Raw genomic sequence first — 6,687 nt, 5'->3', positions numbered from 1 at the left:
AAAAATATGATAAAGATTTATCAAAAGCATTTCCATAGAAATGTATTTCGTTAAAAGACTCGGGATGTCATGTTCGATACAGATCATAAGCATAAACAGTACAACATAAGCCTTACTACATTATTTCGTATTTACAGGCCTATAATCCCTTATCTCTCATCCAAACATCTATGCTCATGCGCCACTTCCTGTAATACAAGAAACTGAGTGGGTCAGGCTTGGAAGCCTGGTGAGCACATAGGGGTTTCAACCCACAATAAATAAGTTTATTATTTTCGTCAACCAAACAAACCCGATTACCCCTTCCCGTTATCCTCACTTTACGTCCCTAAAACGTGTAACACAAGGGACCTAGTCTAAGGACTTTCATCGGAGTGACAACACATGCTTCGGGGGTTCCTCAGCAATTCATGTTAAATAAGGCAACCATGTGGGGGATGGAGTACTGCTGGTGAGCACACAGTTCAAATAAACACCTACAGGTTGCGAGCCTGCTAGCGTTCCACTTGACTGTCTAGAATAGTCTGTGGTCGTCATCTATACTCCGCTAGATGACTGGATCATCAATAACATCTATAACGAGGCCTCTCATTATTTTATTTTGTCACACAGCAACTATTACATCTACCCATGTTTTACCCAACACATTTTGTAGATATAAAATACATATACAGTTTAAATCATTTAAAACATGTATAAAATCGTTCATCCAGCATAGATAGCAAGTATACAGATAATATGCACGCGTAGCACGTAATTTATATAAAATACTTCATATCTATGTGTAAGATGAAAGTGACTATGCACTCACTTGATTAGGTGGTGACTCGGTACTCGAACAACACTTCGTTATCTGAAAACAATTTTTCCTTGACCAAAACCTATTATCAATACCACTAAGGTTTAGTTTTAACGTTAACCGCGACTAATTAATAGTCTAGCTATTATTACTATTATATAAGCGTTAAATAACACTCTATATAACTCATAATAATAGCCCAAATAATTATTTTAAGGTCCTAGTAATGTTACTATAATTAAATAAAAGCTATATTAAAAATAGCGTAGGCGTAGCTCACTTACAGCGGGTTTTATAGAAAACCGGGCTTCGCTTGGAGCAGCGTTTCCAAGCCGAAGGCTCTTCTTTTCGGAGCCGCCGGGCGCTCCAGGCTTCCGCCTCGTGCTAGGGAGGTTCCCTAGGCTTTTTGGGGGGTTTGGGGGGTTAGAGAGAGAAACTAGTGAGAGAAAGAAAGAATGGGAAAAGTGTGCAGAAAATGAGGGTGAGAGAGGTTCTATTTATAGGGTGAAATATGGCTGAACTTGGTGCCACATGTCACCATCTGGTGGCAAGACTTGGGGAGAAAGCAATGGCCAAGATTGTGCCACGTCACCCATTTTCGCACATCACACTTCCGCTTCTAAAATCCGTAACTTTCACATATGAGCTCCGTTTTTGACGTTCTTTATATCCACGCGTAGGTAAAAATAAGACCTACAACTTTCATTTTGACTTCGTTGGCTAATTCTCGACCGATCTTAAATTTAACAGTACGAGGTGATTATACTGTTAAATATCCACGTAAAATTCATAACTTCTACATACGGACTCCGTTTTCGTCTGTCTTTTTACCGTTGAGTTCCTATTAATGAGATATTCAATTCTCATTTAGGTCGCATAGGCCAAAAACTGCTCGATCTAAAATTCGAGTTTCGGGTTGTGCACTGCTAAGCCAAATCTTAGAAAATTCATAACTTCCTCATACAAAGTCAGATTTGGGCGTTCTTTTTATGCACGCTCTCGGTTTAACGTATTCTACGACTTTCGTTTAGATCGCTAAGGCTAAAAGTCGCTCTATCGAAAATTCACTATTTACGCTTCCCGATATCGTGCCGATTCCGTCGTGAAACTTCGACGGGTCATAACTTCTTCGTTATAACTCGTATTTCGGCGTTCTTTACATCCCCGAAATCCTTGTTTCGACCACTACAACTTTATGTAAAGATATCGGGCTTATCTCACACTTTAATTTTGACGCTTATTTTTATTCTTTATTAATTATACCTTTATAATTAAATTATAAGCACACAAATACACATATTTCACATAGTATTCAAATATTTCATCTTTATTACTTCAAAAAGTGTTACAATAGTTGACCTAGACTATTACATCGTCTAAAAATGCTTAGCCCCGAAACCCAGACGTTACAATTATGCTTATAGTTAATATTAAATAGTTCCTAGGAAAAGTTGAACTTGACTTTGCCCTTGATTTGATAAAATGATTTCATGTAGAGTCGTTCTTGTGAGGAATATGTCATTGGAAAATTAAACAATCAAGGTTAGTTTATAATATGGCCCAATATGCTACAATTGAATGTATTCGTCTGCAACAGAATGAAATTATGCTCATTGACACTCATCTTAATTTGTTGGCTTTAACTTTTATTTATAGCATTTTGAAATTGTCATTTTAAATAATAACTTTATGAATTATGCGAACATTATAAGGTTTGAAAATTATACACTTTCTTATTATGTCTTAGTTATATAAAAACATTTAGAGACATGTGTTTATAAATATGCACCCTTGTACCCAATGACTTTTTTTTACACCAATGTAGAATTTTTTTTTCAAATATGTTATATTGAATTAGAAATGTTTTATTTTCGACACAATGGAAAATCCTATCTAATGTACACAAAAATGATGAATACATTGTTTGTGGAAAAGAAGTGTTTAGCAATACATGCCAATATATTGTGCTTTATTTTTAATATGACATTTTTCATAAAGCACACTAATTAATAAATTGAAACGAATCATTGTCTGCTGAAAAGGAACTAATTGAAAAAATTATTCGGCGCCCGCTGCTTTGCGCGGGTACACGACTAGTATATATATATATATATATATATATATATATATATATATATATATATATATATATATATATATATATATATATATATATATATATATATATAGGGAAGGGTTATTTGGAAAACAAGAAAACCCTAAAAATCATAAAAATGCATAAAAATATACTTAGAGATCACAAAACATTTTTTTAATTTTTTTATAGAAAAATCGCAGCTTTTAGTATAAAATCACTGAAAAAAAATAAAAAATCAAACTTTTTTTTATAAAAAAAATTGGTATTTTTTCAAAAAAGATTTCAGCGATTTTATACTAAAAGCTACGATTTTTTCATAAAAAAATTCAAAAAAAAGTTTTGTGATCTTTAAAGTATTTTTTTAGGCATTTTTTTGATTTTTAGGGTTTTTTTTCCATAGAACTTAAACCTATATATATATATATATATATATATATATATATATATATATATATATATATATATATATATATATGATGAAATATATTTGAGAACTCATAGTTTCCCGAGAACCCGAAAACTAAAAGTGGAACGTTATTGAAAAAAAGGATGACCAATATGCATTATGGCTTTTTTGTAAATAAATTGAAAACTAAAGATGCAAGGGTGTCTTAATCAAATTAGACAGGGGTATTTTCGGAATCACAATCATAATTATAATTTCTTTAATTTATGATCTGATAAATTAGATTTTTAAAAACTCACATCTCTTTATTATCTCTCATTCTCTCTCAGTCGTCGATAGCAATTCAGAAATCCATGCTCTCTCTTACCTTCCTCCATAACTGATGTTCCTAGATCCAAGTGGTGGCGCCACCTACCGAGAAAATTTTCAACGGCGGAGAAGAAAGCAACTGTCGTCTTCTTCACTATATTTGTTGTCTCGATTCTCTCTTTTTCCTCCAGTAGCGTCCCAATCGGAGAAGAAATCCATGTCCACTTCACTGCCTTCCGATCTCTCGTGTCCGTCTCCGGCCTATTTGGAATGCACAACATCCACTCCTCCACAATTTCTTCAAGATATGGACTTAATCATCCTCTCACACATCTCTCTCCACTTCCCCTCACATTGTCACTGTAGAAAAGCCCTAGAACGTCGACTCTTTGATTTTTGCATCGATCGTCATCCATTGAAGAACTAGTTGGTCATAACGTTTTTTTGTTGAGAACGACTGTCGAATGGATAGACGAGTGGAAAATGTGGAAGATGGACGACAGAGCGAGGAATAGTCAGAGTGTGGTGCATCCGACAATCGAACCTCTGATTTATCTTCTAGGAACTTGGAGAGGTGAAGGAGATGGCGGTTTCCCCACCATATCCTCCTTCACATATGGTGAAGAGCTCAACTCTACTCATCCCGGTAACAAGGTAACTCTAAATCTATCTAGGCTTAATATTCAATCAAATGGAAAGTTCTTGTTATTGTTTACTGAAATCAGAAATTCATCATCTAAAATTAACAATCATCGACTGGTGACTTTACTCGGCGGAACGACCACGACCACAACTTCCTAGTCTCGAGAACTTCGAAAATACTTTAGCAAACTCGAATTTGATGGAGTAAACTCGAGTCTATATAATCTGTTATCAAATTATAAGAACTCATTATCGTTGCCTTATTACTTGAATTGAAACATTACGTGGCTTATTTTATCATTAGGTGCAGAAGGTAGCTGTTGATATTGTTCGTGATTGAACTGGATCAGAAGATGGACTACAATCCCTCGCCAGTTATTCCAAAACCGTGCTTCCATCCTTGTGTCGACTATTAGGTGAAAAAAAAGGTGCTATATTTATATTGTTTACGTTTTGGAGATGACGATCTTTTTCTCAATACTTTAGCTTTATCATATTCTTCATGTTCATCTTTATTAATATATGTAGTGGTTTGACTTTTTTCTATTTAATAATGGATTTCAGGTGTCATTACCTTCTTTCTCTCTGGGATTACCAGCATACTATGTTCTTGGTTCATTCGGATCTTCTTCAAACTTATTAGGTAATATATAAAATCTTGTTTTTCTTCAAATGTAGATGTGAAACCTGTTATTTAAGAAATAACATTACAATAATGGTAGATGAACACGTTTATATGACTTAAAAATATAAAGACTGGTAGGAGAAAAGCAGAATAATAGGTTGCTAACATCATTTTATTTTTAATTTCCAGCTATGGTAACCAAATTGTTTATGATGAGCTAAGTTCCCTTTACGGAGGTTCTCGTGCTAATGGATTAGGTCCAGAGGTATGAAAGGAAAACTAAATAAAAGGCAAATTTGTAAAAGGTTAGGATTTAAATAAAGTTAATATTTTTCAGGTAAAAAGGAGGATTTTGATGGGGACATATGCCCTTTCAGCAAGTTAGTATGATGCCTATTACAAGCGAGCTCAGCAGGTAACTTTACTTGGTGTTGTGTTTGTTACACAAGCTTTCTAGGGTTATTTTTTATGATGAGAACGACAAGGGCAATTATGTCTTTTTGACACACAAGAAATCAAGTGTGACTCACTATTCCACCCTGTTTAACCAAAAAACAAATGCGAGTGTTATCCCATTGAGTAAACAGTAAACAGTAAACAGTAAATTATGGAGATTTAGGTGAGAACTATAGTCCAGAAAAGCTTTACATTCAAATTACATGTGATTCACAAGTGAATCACATATGAATTACATGTGAATCACATGTAATTCACATGTAAATCACAAGCGAATCACATATGAATTACATGTGATTTACATGTAAATCACATATGAATCACATGTAAATCGCAAGTGAATTGCATATGAATTACATGTGATTCACATGTAAATCACAAGGGAATCACATGTAAGTCACCAGTGAATCACATATGAATTACATATGATTCACATGTAAATCACATATTAATCATATGTAAATCACAAGTGAATCACATATCAATTACATGTAATTCACATGTAAATCACAAGCGAATCACATATGAATTACATGTGATTCACATGTAAATCACAAACAAATCACATATGAATTACATGTGATTCACATGTAAATCACAAGGGAATCACATATGAATTACATGTGATTCACACGTAAATCATAAGTGAATCGCATATGAATTACATGTGATTCACATGTAAATCACAAGTGAATCGCATATGAATTACATGTGATTCATATGTGAATCGCATGTGATTCATATATTAATCACATGAAAATCACATATGTATTTTTGTGAGTGTTTTTGCATTAATCATTTTTTTTTTAAATTTTCTTGTAGATTTGGAAGAAATTGTGGTGAATATTGAAGAGATGAATTGAAGAAAATAAGGAAATATTGACACGAAGACATGAAAATGCTTTGAAATTTGTAGCATTTTTTTATTTTTTATATTTTATTTTATATCGAATAAAATACTTGTACTATTATGTTTATAGATTATTTAATAAAAATGAGATTTTTTATGATTACTTACGAATATTATAGTATTTTTATTGATTTTTAAAAATTTATTTTTTTAAAAAAATGCAGTTTTTTTGAAAAAATTGCAGTTTTTATTTTAAATTTTTTTTTGAAAAAAATTCAATTTTCTTTAAAAAAAATTGCAGTTTTTTTAAAAAAATTACATTTTTTTGAAAAAATTGTAGTTTTTTATTTAAAAATGTCGTTTTTTTAAAATATTGCAGTTTTTTTTAATATGCAGTTTTCTTTTAAAAAATTGTAGTTTTCTTTTTGAAAAAATTTCAGCTTTTTTGAAAATTGATGTTTTTATTGAAAAAAATGCAGTTTTTTTTTTGCAACAATGTAGT

Source organism: Lactuca virosa, chromosome 9 (genome assembly GCF_052849685.1).
Source record: "Lactuca virosa cultivar CGN04683 chromosome 9, Lactuca_virosa_CGN04683_v6, whole genome shotgun sequence".
Taxonomy (NCBI): Eukaryota; Viridiplantae; Streptophyta; class Magnoliopsida; order Asterales; family Asteraceae; genus Lactuca; species Lactuca virosa.
Note: the sequence above shows the minus strand (reverse complement) of the source record.